The 18312-nt window shown below is 33.7% G+C and overlaps 2 pseudogenes; both read right to left on the minus strand.

The window, feature by feature from the left end:
* Positions 1-9214: 9214 nt before the first annotated feature.
* Positions 9215-12110, minus strand: LOC120120215 (annotated as a pseudogene).
* Positions 12111-14928: 2818 nt separating this feature from the next.
* Positions 14929-18085, minus strand: LOC120120210 (annotated as a pseudogene).
* Between the last annotated feature and the right edge of the window lie 227 nt (positions 18086-18312).

Raw genomic sequence — 18312 nt, forward strand, 5'->3', positions numbered from 1 at the left:
CATTTCATTAGGACTTGGCTGCTAACTGATCAACACTCAAACGCACATGCATAAAAGTTTAACAGAAGAAATTTCAACGTCTTCATCACTTCATTCTTTGTTTTGAAAGATTCCAGCTTCATTTGTATAGGAAATAAGATATAACTAGTTTGTAGAGCATGGGATATTGGATCGTTTTAATCACTGCATTAGCTAAAAACATTCAACATGAAATCATGTGAGTTAATTATCAAGAAGTTAATTTAAATATATGTATGTGCTTATCGTTAATCTATTAACAAAACACATCTTTAACGTAGTTATTTAAATTTGAGTCTTTTAGAAATAATAATATATATTTTACCACTTTTATCATTGAATTCTAAAATATATATATATATATATATATATATATATATATATATATTTAGTATTATACAAAATATGATAACCAGCCAAGATGGGTGGAATTATAGTTAGAAAAAGATTCATTAAATTCACCGTCCAAAGATTCCTAGCTACCCAAAAATATAAAGAAAAGATAATAATAATAATAATGGAAAGTCCAGCACATCACACCCTATAAAGAGAGCTGTACGTATAGGTTAGGTTAAACAGGCAGCATAATTGATGATGATAAAGATGCCACATGCATGTGCAAGGTACGAAGAAGATGAAGAGAAGTTTCTTTCCTTTCTGATTTCACTGCTCAATTTTTACTTTTACCAGCATCATTTTTTTTTTTTGCGGAAGATGGTTATCAGATATAGTAAAATCGTAATTGATAATTTGAGAAAATAAAAATGAAGGTAAAAGAGACACAAAATTTACGTGAAAACTCCTAAATAATATAGGGTAAAAACCACGGGCAACAATAGAAGAATTTCACTATGAGAAAATAGAATTACAACTTCTTTCGATCTACCAAGGAGAAAACAATGATAATTCTCTCTTGAAAAAAAAGGAGAAAACAACTCTCAAGAAATTCTCTAAATTCTCTCTAGTATTGGGAGAAAGCTATAATGCTTTGGGATTGTTTTGAAGCTAAATGAGTTAGGGTATTTATAGTAGAAGCTTTAAGGACTAATCTTGAAAATACCCTAAATTACAATGACTAAATGTGAGATTTTGCCATGTCACTTTTCAACCATTATTAATGCTAACTATGAATCATTATTGTTGTCAACTTACAATGCATTATGAACCATTATTATGCATTATACAACTATTATTAGTTGTATGACAACTAATAATTTTGCATGGCAACTAATAATCTCCTACTTGAAGATTTGATTAGAATAATCATATATTCACACCATTCTTTCTACCTTGTACCTTCATGTTGCTTACGTTTCTGACAGGCCACAAGAGGATCGACACCAGGTAAATTTATCAGCGTTGATCGCCTTCGTCATGAAATCTGCTATGTTGTCTTTGGTATGGATCTTATGCATATCTACCGTCCCTTCTTCCACCTTTTCACGAATGAAATGGTATTGAACTCGTATGTGCTTTGTCCTTGAATGAAATGCTGGATTCCTTGCTAGATGCAAGGTGCTTTGACTGTCACAAAACAGAGAGACATACTCTTGATTGTGCCCAAGCTCTTCCAATAGCATCTTCAACCAAATTGCTTCTTTACTGGCTTGTGTAGCTGCTACATATTCTGCTTCTGTTGTGGATGTAGCCACAACTGACTGCAATTTTGAAACCCAGCTTACAGCTCCACCAGCAACTTTAAATACATATCCTGTAGTAGATTTGTTTTTATCCAAATACCCTGCATAGTCAGAATCAACATACCCATTGATAAGTAAATTTGATCCTCCATAATATAATGCAACATTTGAGGTCCCTTTGATGTATCTCAGGATCCTCTTTACTGTATTCCAATGCTCTTTGCCTGGATTCGCCATGTACCGACTAACCACTCCCACTGCTTGTGCAATGTCTGGTCTTGTGCATATCATAGCGAACATTAAACTTCTCACTGTCGATGCATACGGTACTCGAGACATCTCTATCCTATCTTCTTCACTGCTAGGACTCATACTGGAGGATAATTTGAAGTTAATAGAAGAGGGGTAGAAATTGGCTTACAATCTTGTATGCTGAATCGTGACAATATCTTCTTTAAGTAATTTTTTGTGAAAGTCAAATCTTCATATTACTTCTGTCTCGGGGAATTTGCATCCCTAGAATCTTGTTTGGTGATCCCAAGTCCTTCATTTCAAATTCCCTAGCCAGTTGTGCCTTCAATTCTCAATATGATCTTTGTTGGGTCCTGCAACCAACATGTCATCCACATACAACAGCAATATAACAAATCGTTATCACCAGACCTCTTGAAATAAGCACAAGGGTATGCATTAAGTCTGTTGTATCCAAGGCACATAATGAAGGAATCAAGTCTCTTATACCAACACCTCGGCGCCTGCTTTAGACCGTACAGAGATTTGTTCAACCTGCAAACCAAGTTCTTCTTTTCTTTTTCTTCAAAACCTTTAGGCTGGAGCATGTAAATCTCTTCTTAAAGATTTCCATGAAGAAAAATTGTTTTAACATCTAGCTGCTCTAGATGTAAGTTCAATGTAGCACATATTGCCAAAACTACTCGAACTGTTGTTAGTCGAACCACAAGAGAAAATATTTCATTGAAATCAATACCTTCTTTTTGAGCATATCCTTTGACCACCAGCCTTGCACGATACCTCTCAACTTGATCGTCACCATTTCGCTTGATTTTGAAGACCCATTTGTTACCAATTGACTTCCTTCCTTGTGGTAGTAGCACAAGGTCCCATGTATTATTTTTATGAAGGGCTTCAATTTCTTCTTGCATCGTCATGATCCACAGTGAATCATCTGAGCTGTTTATTGCCTCCTGGTATGTTGATGGATCACCGTCCTCTGTTAAAAGGTAGTATGCAATATTACCTTCTATAACATAATCTGAGTACCAATTGGGACATCTTCTCACACGATTTGATTGACGAGTTGTTGGAACTTCAGAACTCTCTGGTTCTTGTTCATCATGTGATGGTTCTGCTTCAAAAGAATCTCCTTGTTCAAACTCCTTTTCCATATGTATCTGTGTAGTCTCTGACTTTTCAGCGCTATCTTCTTTTTCTTTTCTTTGTAGCTTATCTTCTACAAAGATAACATCCCTGCTAATGATCACTTTGCGGGCAGTGGGATCCCACAAGTGATACCCCAAGAATTTGCATTTCCTGGATTTTGGATTCAACTTTGAAATTTCTTGGGTGTTGTACATCACGTACACAATACTTCCAAATACATGGAGGTTTGAATAATCAGCTGGTTTACCAGTCCACATCTCTATTGGTGTCTTCAGCTCTATTGCAGTTGATGGAGCTCGATTCACTAAATAACAGGCGGTATTGACTGCTTCTGCCCAGAATGATTTTTCTAGGTCTGCATCCCTCAACATTGCTCTTGTTCTTCTGTTCATCCGCTTTGCCACTCCATTTTGTTGAGGAGTGTTTGCCACTGTGAACTGTCTTTTGATGTCTTATTTCCTGCAAAAGTCTCCATTATATGTTCTGAAACTCTTGATCTTATTTCCAGAATTAAGTTCACCTGCGCTTTGAAGTTTTTGAAAGTGGAAAACACATCTGACTTCTTCTTAATAGGGTACACCAACATCTCCTGGAGTAGTCGTCAATAAATGAGACAAAGTATTTTGCTCCGCTTAGGGATGTAACTGGTGCTTGCCATACATAAGAGTGAATCAATTCTAGAACACTTTTGGCTCTAGAATTTGACGTGTTGAATTTCAACCGGTGCTGCTTACTTGTTATGCAATGCTCACACAAAGGAAGTGATACATTTGTTAAGCCTAGAAGTAGCTTTTTCTCCACAAGGACTTTCATTCCTTGTTCTGACATGTGTCCAAGTTTCTGATGTCATAGCATTGCAGAATCTGAACTACATGAGGCAACATAGACTTCTGCTCTAGCAAAGTTTCTCCCTTCAGCATGTACAAGTTTGCAGCTATCTTTTCATATTTAGCACCACAAGTGCTCCACGGAACATCTTCATGATTCCTTTACGTGTTTCAATCTTACTTGCATTATTATCTAACAATCCGTAGGATAATAAATTTTTCTTCAAGCCTTTCACGTGCCGCACATCTCGAACAAATTTAATTGTTCCATCATACATCTTCAATTTGATGGTTCCCACACCAATGATCTCTAAGGCATGATCATTGCAACTATACACAGATCCTCCTGAGACATGTTCATAATGATGGAACCATTCTCTTCTTGAGGTCATGTGATATGTTGCTCCCGAATCAATGAGCCATATGTCTGCATATCTCTTTCTACCTTCCACGGTGGTTGACGCTTCACAGCATAGAGCATCTCCATCATTTGAAGTGTTTGTAGTATTGCCTTGTGGATTGGAGTTTTTATTTAGACTCCAACAATCCTTCTTCAAGTGACCCTTCTTTCCACAATTGTAGCACTTTAAATTCTTCTTGCTTCTTGACTTCGATCTACCATGTTTGTGACTGCTACTTTGGCCACGTTCTGTTGATCTCCCTCTCATCGTTGTCAATGCTTCTGCTTGTTGCAGATTTACTTGTTTGTCTTCCTTGTTCTTGCGTCGATTTTCTTCTTGTAGAACAGCAGCTGCAACGCCATCGAAGACTAGACTGGTGGCATTACTGTTTGTCAAGTTGATGATGAGTTGATCATACGAATCCGATAGACTTTGAAGTAGAAGTTCATCACGTTCTTGTTCTACTATTTTACAGCTTAAGGATGTAAGCTGAGAAAATAAAGTGTTCAGTGTGTTTAAGTGCTCCGTCACTGAAGTAGATTCTGACATCCGCAGAGTGTACAATTTCCTCTTAAGGAAAATTTTATTGTGCAATGATGTGGCCTCGTACAATTTGGTGAGATGATCTCATATCTCCTTAGCTGTCTTCTTCTCCTCGATGCTTGACAATACTTCATCTGCTAATGCTAGATGAAAGTTTGTCATAACATTCCCATCCATTTCGATCCATTTGTTGTCGTCTGTGAAATCTACTAGCCTTTCGCTAATAGCTGATAGACAACCGTCTTTTCTCAGGATGTCATTCATCTTCAATTTCTACATGAGAAATTTCTCCTATTGAATTTTTCAATATCAAATTTCGTTGCCATAGCTTCTAGATAGCTCCCACTATTTCACTATCGTGAATAGTTCTCTGGAACCTTCAAAGAATGGGTAATACCTTCTTACTTTCTTATGTTGGAGGATCCACCTTTTGGTGGCAACCACAAAGACAATAAGCAGATATTACACACTCAAATCTGGCTCGGATACCAATTGTTGCGGAAGACGGCTATCGGATAGAGCAAAATTGTAACTGATAATTTGAGAAAATAAAAATGAAGATAAAAGAGACACAAATTTACGTGGAAAACCCCTAAATAATATAGGGTAAAAACCAAGGGCAACGGTAGAAGAATTTCACTATGAGAAAATAAGAATTACAACTTCTCTCGATCTACCAAGGAGAAAACAATGATAATTCTCTCTTGATAAAAAAGAGAAAACAACTCTCAAGAAACTCTCTAAATTCTCTCTAGTATTGGAAGAAAGTTATAATGCTTTGGGATGATTTTGAAGCTAAATGAGCTAGGGTATTTATAGTAGAAGATTTAAGGATTAATCTTGAAAATACCCTAAATTACAATGACTAAATGTGAGATTTTGCCATGTCACTTTTCAACCATTATTAGTGCCAACTATGAACCATTATTGTTGTCAACTTACAATGCATTATGAACCATTATTATGCATTATACAACTATTATTAGTTGTATGACAACTAATAATTTTGCTTGACAACTAATAATTTCTTCTTGTTTGAAGGTTAAACATTTCTTTCCCCATTTTAATAATGTTTGAAGCTGTTGCCTGAAGGAGGTGAAATTTAATGTCCAAACTGTGTTTTTGCTGTTGTATCTGTTTGAAGGTATAGGAAAGGATGGCAAGCTGAAAGCTTGCATAATTTTTTATCTGCATTTCAATGGCACAAGTTTGATAATAATGGAGGGGGATATGTGCCAACATTCCATGCGCTTGAACCAACTATTTTTCTTTATATATTTTTACACAAATAACGATATTATTTAAATTAAGACTCAATTGATATATATTTTTTTATTAATTTTAAAGTAAAATATTTATATTTATTATATTAACGATCAAGGTTAGGATAAAGTCTATTGAAAAGGTAGTTTACTATAGAGTTATTTGTATTTTCATTTGTTAAATGAAATAGTTAAGAATTATATATTTAAGAAAACTATTTAATTCTTAAAAGGATTCTGTAACAAAGTGTCTTGAATACATTATAAAAAAAGTTATTAGCTATTGCATTTAACATAAAGTTGAATGCATTCTTAAAAGGTTATTAGCTATTGCAAAATCTAAATTAAATAATTATTATAAATTATGTAAGAACAACTTTTTTTTTTACTCTTAAAGCAAAATAAAAATATTTAAAATTATTAATTTAATCTAGAAAAATAATCATTCTGAATTATTATGAAACTCAAATCATAAGCATAAATGTGATTTCCCAACAAAATTAAATGGAAAAACCGAGACAATGCGAACTGCTTCATGCAGTATTGGCTAAAGAGCAGCAGATACATGGTGAGAAACAAAACAAAAGCATATTGGTGACTCTATCATTCCCCCAAATGACAAGCTAAACCCTTCATTGCTACAGAAAATGGGAATTTCATGCTCTCCAAATTCCTCAACTGAAATCATTCATCAAACAGGTCCCCAGATCTGTTTCTTGCGTACCAATCTACTTCTGATAGCGCTTCTAACCCTTCAAACACTTGATAATCTTCACCCGAATTCGACAACTCCTAAACAACCGATAACCGAATTCCATCGTAATACGAACATAAAGATATCAGAAAGAAGAAAAAAAATGAACCTACTTGCCCGGAAAGTGTAGCAGCGAGCTCATATTCATGCATGATCCGACAAAATAAAATAAGAAAACATTAGTAAATGGAATTGCAGAAGAGGGTGTCTGAAACTAGAGAAACATGATGATGTAATATGAAAAAAAACTTGAATCAGAGAATCACAGCCGTGGTTTTTGTTGTGCTGATAGTAATGGTGGAGGGCTTGGAAATGTGCTGGATGGATGGAAACATATATATATATATATATATATCCAGTCGGGCTGAGTGTTTTTTCTTTTCCTGCAAGTAGTAAGCAAGACAGGGAGAAAGAAACAAAGGATGAAACAACAAGATCAAAGGAAAAGGAGGCTACTGTCTGAATGAAATCATAAATTGATGGTAAAAACGCAAGGACGTCGAGGCAGTGAGGTAAGAACTGGACTTTATGTGATCAGCGCTGTGAGAAAGCTCCTCCGAAACTTCGTCACTTGTTGTGCCTTTGGGCATAAGGTTCCGATTTCAGGACTGAGCAACTTGGCTATGCTATTGCTATGCTTACGTTTTTCTTTTGGCATAATGTCATAATTCAAATATGACGTTTGATAAATCAATCATCTCATCTTTAAGTTTTTTAAAATATATTTTAATTTTACCATTTTATTTCATATTAAAATAACACACAATTGCATCAAAATTGTTAATAACTAACTGTGAATGTTTATTGATGATGTGGCATTATCATGTGTACATAAGTGATTATGGGCATATGTCACTTATCCAAAATGTTTATGTGGAAAATATCATGCATTCAAAATAATGATGTGATATAAATATGTGGTATGTATCACAACAACATTTTAGACACATGACACATGATATATCATCAGTTATATACATATAATAATGTCACAGTATCACTTTAAACATACTATATATGTCACGTTAACGTGCTAAGGCTGGCTAATTCTCATAATAGAAAATGACATGAATACAATTAGGGTCTGTTTGTTTCCCATAATTGGAATTACGGAATTGGTTTTCCCCGAATTCCCGTGTTTGTTTCACGTAATTCGTTTTCCGGAAAATGTTTTCCCGTGTTTGTTTCACATAATTCGTTTTCCGGAAAACGTTTTCCCGTGTTTGTTTCACGTAATTCGTTTTCCGGAATGTAATTCATTTTCCTAGTAACAGAATTTCCTTTGTGTTTTCTGTAAAATGACTTACGGATTCATTTTCCGTAAGTCATTTTCCGAACTTTTCACTTCAAAGCAAAAATACTCAAAATAATTTTATTTTATGAATTTAATATTAATAAAATATTTTAATATCATTTTCGTCAAAATATTAATTATTAAAATATTTAAAATATTTTATTAATATTTATAATAATATAATATATATTTTTAATATTATATAAAATAATCAATTATATTATAATAATATAAGATATTATATTTTTATTTTAACAATATATAATAATTTTTTTTATATTTAATAATGAATAATATTATATATATTTCAATAATATTTTAATAAAGATATTAAAATATACTAATTAATATTTTTAAAATATAATATAGTACTATTACTTTAATAAATAATTAATATAATTTATAAAATTTTATTTCACTAAAATATACCGAAAAAATGTTTAAATAACATCTTCCAAACATCATAAAACGTTTCCAGATGTTTTTCAGAAATGTAATTCATTTTCCAGAAATGTAATTCATTTTACAGAAATGTAATTCATTTTCCAGAATTCAAATTCCAGTAATTCATTTTCCAGTAATTCAAATTCCAGTAATTCAAATTCCAGTAATTCATTTTCTGGAAAACCAATTCCAGTAATCAAACTGCCACGCATATTTTGCCTGCTACGCCGAGAACTCGTCTTTTGTTTTGCTTCCTCTACTATGATGCCGCTGGAATACTAATTGGTGACTTGCATTCTAAGGGGTTAAGAACATATGAAGGTAAAGAAATCTCCTACCCATGGATGTTGAGGTAGTTCTTCCTTGAAAAATATTAAATTTTTATATTATAATTTGAATAATTTTTTATATTTTTTATTGATAATTTATTTTTATCTCTTTAAATTTTAAATTTTTATAAATTTATCCCATCCCATCCCATCCCATCCCATCCTACCCATTACTCCTGTAGATGGGGTTTCCCGACCAGGTGGAGCATGGAAGTGTCTGAGAAAGCGAACAAGCCTAGATAAATGCAGTAGTGTACAAAATGTATATATGTTACAATTGATCGTAATTTAAAAACCATGGTTCTGAAGATACTTGGGTTTTTAAACTTAACTACAGATACATCAGCTCACTGTAAGGACAGTGTTCCTATTTCCATCACAAATGAGACACAAGCATAGCGATCTAGACCATCCATGTCTTACCATAATGGAATGCTAGATACACACAAATCTTAAACTATCGAATAAACATAACTTCCCAAACTACAAATATGAACAACATAGCGCCTACTATCACATTTCTAACATATACTAATGGTGGGTTTGGTTTGCTCCTTAGCTGGGACATCTCCACGAAATTGAATGAATTTTTCCTGCTGCTGCCAGCTGATCCTTCAGATCTTGAGTTCGAGATCAATTTGGTATTCCAGTCCCAATCCATTTCAAGGCTTTTGTTGGCCTGCACGACAGATTTCTTGTTTTGGACAGGTTGAACAACTGGAGTATGTACGCCACTCTCTCTGGCCTGCAAAAGGAAAGCATACGGAGCAAACAGCAGTTAGTAGTGTTGTAAAGAAAGCGTTCTTATTTCAATCCACATATGAAGTAGTTAAGTTTCATTCTACACTGTTTAACCAACTTACCTTGTCTCTGGACACTGCTTTCCCTGAAGATTTACCCTGTAATTGGACTCTTCTTGTATGCCCCTGCGCCACTAACTTGTGGGATCTTGGCTTGGATTCAGATTTGCAGGCTCTTGAGATAACAGACCTTTCCTCCTTGACCGATTCAAGACAATTAATCTCATAGGCTGTAACCGTCGCTGATTCAACCCTGGAATCCATTATCAGGATCTGTCGTGATGAACACCAGTTTCCATTCGCTTCTGATTGAGTCTTTCCAAATGGCCATGGTGAGTCCCATCAGACATATGAACTAGTTCATCACACTGTTATACAAGACACGGAGAGGTTATGTCAAGTTTTCCAGTGTCACAAATATGAAACTCAACAAAGATGCGAGGAAAACTAAAATAATTACACTGCCAGGACTGCAGAAAAGCAACATTGTATGACCTCTTCAAGATGTTGACACAACATAACTATAGATTTTCTAATTCACTGGAGATCCTAAATACACTACAGGGGAACATCATAATTAGAAACTCGAAACTGTAATAAAATGTGACAGTGTCAGACATTATTCAAGCAATTGTTCTACTATAGTATTAGTACTGACTCAATTAGCTATTTGAGATTGTTTCTTTACCCATGCATTGTCCCATTTAGGGTCAGTGTCGTGTCTATCCCCAGCATAGTCAGTTGCCCTGTAATCAAGGGAATATATGTGCTCAGCCTCTACATTGGAATGTTCTTCTTGGTTATTGAATAAAGAATCCATGAATTCCCTTTCTTCCTCAATGGGGTCGAATTGAAGTTGCCATTCATTTTGCTCTTCATCAACCAACGCATCAGACTGTAGGAAATCGAGATCCTCAAAGGAGATACCTTCTTCAATCACGATCTGCCCATTATCAACACTGGTTGGTGGGAGATCATGTGATCCCATGGATGGTGAGAGATCAGAAGCAAATATTCCCTCATCTTCCATCTGCATCTGCAAAGCCATTTCATAATCCATACTGTCGGACTGTGGTTGACGAACCACCTAAGTAGGAATCATTGATAACCAACCAAGCATTAGTGTCTGTATATGATGGCTCTACAAACATGAAAAAAAAGTTTATTTTTTACTTAGTGAAAAGGCTTCTTGTAAGTCATGTTCATTCTCACCTCCATAGATGTAAAACCAGCAGCATCTTTGGGGGTACTAGAAGCCGCAAAATGTGCACTTGTCTGACCGACATTTGAAACCGAGTTTTCAGTTTTCTCAGCAGCATTTCTCCTTAAGTAACCGACCACATAATGATTATTCTAAGAAAATTGAAGGCCAAAAGAGGACCAAAATGTTAGGAATGCCATGCTATCAGTTGTTCACCCAATTTTAACAAATGGAAGTTGCAGCTTTCAATCAATTGTACAGCGTAATAAAAAAGGCAGATTAACATGACAAAATACAACTTTAAATCTTAATTCAGTAAAATTGACAGGAAGCAATCAACAATCTACAGAACTATTTACATGATCTTCATCAACTCCAGTAACATTGAAGGGAATTAAAGTAAACAGAGCCATAGAAAGCTGGTAACAAGCCATCATATAATTCACCATATATCGAAATCAGATTATCAATGTGAAATACAAAAAAAAAATCTAAAATATATGACAATTTAAAATTATAGGTCCAAGATGTCCGCTAGGTCCATCCCTGCATATATATATATACATACATGTAAACAGAGCAAAAGCTGGAAAAAAATTATTACCGCATTATGAGGAAGGAAATCGGGATTGGCGCGGAACTCATGCATGATCCAATCGGTTTTGACCCCACGAGGGGTACGCCCCCTATGAAAAACCAAAGTCTTCTTGGTACCAATCTGCGCACCTCCATTACTCACCGGCCGATCCGCACCCGTTGATTTCCAGAATCCAGAGTTGGTTAACCTGCCCATTTTTTTCTCGGAAATCTTGTTGAGTTTGTAGAAGAACAACCACTCTTGATACGTCGACTGTACTAAAGACAGGGCTGTCCACTCAAAAATAATCAGCAACCAAAATTTTCAAGATTAAAAAACAAACAATGAAAATGGGGAAAATATTAGTTTACCAGGTAATTCCCAGGGCTCATGCTTGAGGAGGTCGACCTCTCTGATATGACGAGTGGACTTATGATCACCGATCATCTTATTCTTGAGGAAGAAACTGATGATTTGTTCATCAGGGGGGAGGAATCTGAACCCAATATCTAGGTCGATGTTCATGTTCGTGATCGATCCCACCTTAAAGCTATTACTACAGAATAAAAGGGGGATGTCAGCAGAGGAAGAGGGGAGTGTGTGAAAGTGGAGATCAATTCAAGAGTTTGTAAATTTACAATACAAAAGCATTGACTTGCTATCTTTTATGGTCTTCGGCTCGGTTTTAAGGATAAATTCCAGATTTAACACCTAAACTATCAGTTTTAGTTTATTTTAATACTTAAACTTTCAATTTTTTAAAATCATACTTAAATTTTAGTTTTCATTTCATTTTAGTATAGTTAAAAACTTAACGTAATTAGCACTTAAATTATTAGTTTTTATCTGTTTTAGTACTTAAAATTTTAATTTTTTTAGAATTTAACGTTAAAATTTGAATGAGATATTAAAATGAAACAAAGATTATAGTTTTTAAGTATTAAAAATGAAATATTTTGAAAATTTTAAAAGTTTAGGTACTAAAATGGATTAAAACTAATACCTTGTTACTAAACGTATAATTTACCCCGGTTTTAATTGGGTAGCTTAGTGGGCCCGCTGAGTTGCGTGTTTCGACAAAGTCATCAAAGTGTAGAATCCAAACGTGATTCTGATTGTAGCCAGTCCTAACTTTTGAGGTGGCTTTAAAATTGAGAAAAGAACCAGCGGCTAATTGTTTTAATGGGATATTTAAGAATTTGAATCGTAACATTTATGAATTGGAGCAAAATAAATGGATAAAGTTTTTATAATAAATTTCAGTAAAATTTGATTTGAAATAATTGATTATTAAATAAAAATTTTATGGTTAAATTAAAAAAGAATTGAGAGAGAAAAATTAGCTTTTTTGTCAATGAAACTTTGATATTATTTAATTTTTAAGAAAAAAATAAAAACATTTAAATATAAAATAGGAAAGTATAAAATAATTATTAGAACTTTTTAAAAAATAACTATAAAATAATAAAAATAAGAATCAAATTATTAAAAATTCAAAAACACTATTAAAAATTCAAAAAATAAATATATATAATTTATAAAATGATAAAACTATAAATTATTAAAAATAATAATTAAAAGATATTGAAAAATTAATATTTCAGTTAAACAATTTTTATCTACTACTATTTATTAAATATACTTTAAGCCAAAAATATAATACTTTTATATAAAACATAAAGTAAAAAAATAATTTGAAAACTCAAAAGTAAGGTAAGTGGGTTTTATGTGTTAGTTTTTTATACAATGGGCTAGAGCTTGTAAATAGTCTTTTAAATTATATGAAATGAGATTAGATGTGTGTACGATTGATTCAAATAATTTATGATTTTTTTGTTTGTTGTCTTCTTGATTATAAAGTTTTGTCTTGACTTGAATCGACTCGCGTCGCACATCTAGTTTTGATGGGTGAGTCTCCCAGCATAAATTTTTTACATACACAAATACTCGTACCCAAAATTTTACTTAAGCGATATCAATCTGCTTATCACTTTAATCAAATATTAATAATATTTATATGTAAAATTTTAAGTCTCCACTATTTTAATAAAAATATTTTTATATAAATATGTATATGTATGAATAATAACGAAAATATGTTTGCTACGCTTTTATGTATAAGATAAAAGTGTATGATATATATAAAATGATTTTTTTAAAAAGTTTAGGTAGGAGTGACTCTTCTAATCTAAGGTCTGGACATACCTAAGACTCAATTGAGATTTACATAAGAATTTACAAATTGTCTACTAAGAGTGACGGTGATAAGATTCGAACTTGGCATTAAAAATTCAAATTTCTAAATCTCAACCACTTGTATCAACACTCGTAGACTAATATATAAAATGATGGTTGATAAGTCTATATGAAATTAAACATGATTTTATTAATTTAACTGTATAAATATGTTTAATCTGTCTTTGAGTTCATATTATATATATATAAATTAAGATTCACTTATACTATATAAAACTAATAAGTTTTAAATTGATTTATAGTAATTATATTTAAATAAATAAATGAATTATATTTATTTTTTTTAAATACTTATATTTAATTTTAATTTATAATTCATAAATAAATATTTCTTTAACTCACAGTAAAATAATATTTTTAAGGTTAGACTTTAAATTTTAGGGTTTAAGATTTAAATGTTAGGGTTTATGTTTGGGGTTTAAGGTTTATGATTGAACTTTAGGGTTTAGATTATAGGGTGTAGGGTTTGGATAAAAAGAGTTTGTTTTACTATGAGTTAAAGATATTCATCTATGAGTTATAAATTTTAATAAAATCTAAGTTATTTATTTACTTAAATCGAATGGATATAAATTAATATAAAACTCATTAACTTATTTTAATTGAATAATTTATTTATAATTTGAAAAAAATGACATATTTATTACAAACATATAATTGATTGTAGCGCATTTTATCCTTATAACAAGTTGTGAGCTTAAGGCCCCACCTTTAAAGTAATAATTGTGTGATGGAAGGCCCCACTATTTTGGATTCATTCATTTCAATCATCCCCAGTATTTTGGGTTCATTCATTTCAATCATCCCCAGTATTTTGGGTTCATTCATTTCAATCATCCATCCAATTCACTTCATGGCTACTCCCATTGAGTTCCATCATCCATGCCATACACATCTTTTTTACCACGTGATTTTTGTCTGAGGTTGATCTCATGTATTATTTCAGCTTTTTATGTTCTTATTATGTAGGGTTGAGCCCCTGTTTTATTGATTATAACAATTTAAAATAATAAAAGAATCATTTATTAAAAACTGATAAATATCACTCATATATAGTTGTATCATGTTAGTCTTCGTTTTGTTTTGTTAGTTTGGTTCTACTAAACTGCAGCAGCTATGAATTTTCATGAACACTGGTAAAATTGTAAATAAAAAAGAATAATGAAGATTAGATTACTTGTAAAATCTGCTTGCCCTAACCTAACTGGCGTTTCCATTTTCTTATATTTGCTGTTTGTTCGCCATCAACTATACCCAAAAAAATATCTATTTCCAAAACTACTTTTTTCCTTTTCTTTTGTTTTCCATGTGTGACTAAACTTGTCTCCTCTTTTGTGCTATAGTGTTTGCCGTGAGCTCCTTAGCTTAACCGGTGAGAACAGTGCGGTGAGCCGAGCATGATCGGATAGATGGTAGTTTTCAGGCCATATCCCCCTTTCCACTTCACGGGGGAAGAGCATCGCATTCTTCACCGTGAAACCGATGGCTTCTTTCGTGGAGCCGTCATTCGAGTCTGGAGTGTTGCTATCTTCATCCATATGTACTGAACATGTAGAGTTCCAAATTTTCTGCAGTAACAACGTCAACCATTTATTAATTGACCCTTTTATTCTATGGGGTTAAGCTTAGTGGCACATCAAGCTACTTATAGGTCATAACACAAAGGAAAATCTGTAACTAGTACAAGGAATGAATCAGGGATGTAAACAAACCTTAAATTCTTCGTAGTCGAGAACGCCATTGCCATCGACGTCTGCTTGGACCCAAAGCTCTTTCGTCTCCTGGAAACTTAGTCCGTGAGGAAGACCGGTTAAATTTAGCTGTAGATGGTTAGGAAAAGGTGAGAATTTTCTATTTATCGCTCCCATTTAAATAATTATTCCAAGGAAGTGAACGAGAAGTACCTGTTTAAGTGCATCGCAGAAAGCCGAATACGTTATGTAGTAGCCATTGTCATCGCCCTTAGAAAGTCAAAGGCATCTTTTTCATCCAATGAAGCATTTTGCAGTTGATACTAGAACCATGAAAATGGAAATTAAATTTTAAATGTCAATATGATAATATGACCAAGAAAGACGACATTAGGAACAACAGTACAGTACAGAACTGCTGAACTAACCTTTATTATACCGAAAGCTGCTTCAGCCCAACTTATCTTCAATGGTTTTACCGACTTGTTAGGGTTACGAAGCCATATGAAATCGACACCGCAGATGTTTCCTCTATGATTTCGATGGCTAACCCACTGTAATATATGAGAATAGAGCCAACACATAAATCAGTAAACCATGCAAACTAATCATATAGCAGTATATTGATATAGCGATTCTAAAATACGAAATCGAATGTAAAAACCTTGTGATCACTATCCGTATATTCATGAGCGATATCGTACGATGATTCAAATCCCTGGGACCTGAGGAACATGTAAACATGCCCACGTTTGCTTCCGTTCCAGTCACTACAAGAATCAATAACATTATACAAAACAGATGAGAATGTGCTTCTTTGAGGATATCATCAAACAGTAAAACTAAACATTACGCTTACCCGCAGAGTATGACAGGTGCTTGGCTGAGTTTATGTTCTCTCTGATATATTTCGAGATATTGTAGTATTTTATAAACCTAAGCAAAGAATGGCATAGAAAGAGAGAAGGATGTCTGTTAACTTCGAAAAGAGGAACCGAAACAGACATAGTGAAGAGGACGACAAAATCTACCTGGTGCACTCTTACAATGGATAAACTGGAATCATGAGGAAATAATAGGTGTGTGTTCACAATAAGTGTCTCTTGTTCAGTATCGTCGTCCTTACTGAAAGGGATAATTGATTGAACATGTAACAATTGAGCAACACGATCTCCAAAGTCATTGAAGAGCAATTCCTTGTAATTTAAAATCCTGAAGTTCCCCTTGTGTACAGCAATCAACAAACCTGTGGAAGTAAAAGAAAATATAAAATCTCATGTCTGTTTCTAGAAAAAAAATATAAAATCTCATGCCTGCTACTAGAAACTAGTGAATACTTTTAAAAAGAACTAGAATCAAAACAAAACATCAAGTACTGTAGAAATTGAATTTAAATCTTTCCGGAAGGTTTGTACACGATATTAGGATTGTAAACAGCCTAAAAGATATCCCCATCGTCTTCCCCATCACTAGCAGCTGAAAAGATAGAGAAAATATGTGAACTATAAAGGAGCCGAAATTGGCCCCCAAAACGTGAGAAAATGGTCATTCTTCGGTTAACGCTATTCGATAGGAAATGAACCAAATGGAAGGCTCAAAGACTAAAGGTCATATGAGTTAGACATGAACCACTAAACTGAAGAATACCAAGCTGCATAAAACTAATATCACAATTTTTTTGTGCCGAACACCGGGATTCTCTAACGATTTTGAGTCTATTTAAGCTTAATCTACTTGAAGTCAGGAAAACATATAAGAACGCCCTATTAATCTACCCCATTTGCATTAAAAATTCTTAAAATTTGCCTATGACATGAGAAGAAATGAGTTAAAAGAGCATGTACCATCTCCTCGGTTATTGGTTCTTGCAAGCGTAAAGGTGTCATAGCCGGCAGCACCGAGCCTTTGTTCATACATTTGCACCAATTCTTCATTTCCAACCCAAAATTCCTATCATCGAACCAAAAAACCACAGCAAAGATAAGGCTTATATCATCATATTTGAAATTAAGACTGTTAATGGAAGATAAGGGCACATGAAACCTACCTGGAGACATATAATGGAAGAGCTTTCGTAAAGCAGCCAATCAACAATCCTCTCATTTCTGGCTAACCAAAATGCTCTAAAATCACTTTCACGTACGCTCTGATTCTGTTCCATTAAAAAAATGAAAATTAGCAGAATTTACAAACGGAAACAAATCAATGAAAGAGAAGAAGAAGACATCACCTGCTGGTCCAAGCGCTTGTAGATAGGAGCCAGGATGTTGAAGGTGGTACAAGAAACACAAGGCTCCGAGATGGATGGAGCAAATTTACCACTTTTGGTCCTCAAAATCGTTCCTTTAAAAGGAACAGACTCGTTTTCACTTGAATCCACATTAGCAAATTCAGGGTCTTTAAGAAAACTGGCCAACATAACCTGTTTCAAAAAAAAAAACATCAACAAGACAGCAAAATCGAAAGAGAAGCAAAACCCAAAGTACCAAATTCCCACATACCATTTCAAAATTCTGCCAACTAAGATTCCTGTGCTTGTTGTTGTCGTAAGCAAGTAGAACAGGGGAAAATGGAAAAATGATTCTTTTTTTGGGGGTTCAGAAGGGGTTGTTGAATTAAAGTTCAGATTTTTCAAGGCTTGTGGTTGTGGACAGAGGCAGATGCAGGTGAAGAGCAATGAATTGATATGGTGGGGATTATTTTTAATTTGTTTCCACAAAAGTTACGGAGAAAATGATTGATGGAATTCACGGGGGTTTTGTTTAGAATGAAAAACAATGGGGACCCAAGGTTTCACCTTTATTTATCGTTGTTTTGAGGGGAAGTAAAGAGCTGGATTTGCCTAACCTGGGAATCGCCTAGGCTGGATCACTT

The sequence above is a fragment of the Hibiscus syriacus genome, unplaced genomic scaffold (assembly GCF_006381635.1).
Source record: "Hibiscus syriacus cultivar Baekdansim isolate YM2019G1 unplaced genomic scaffold, ASM638163v2 tig00110333_pilon, whole genome shotgun sequence".
Taxonomy (NCBI): domain Eukaryota; kingdom Viridiplantae; phylum Streptophyta; class Magnoliopsida; order Malvales; family Malvaceae; genus Hibiscus; species Hibiscus syriacus.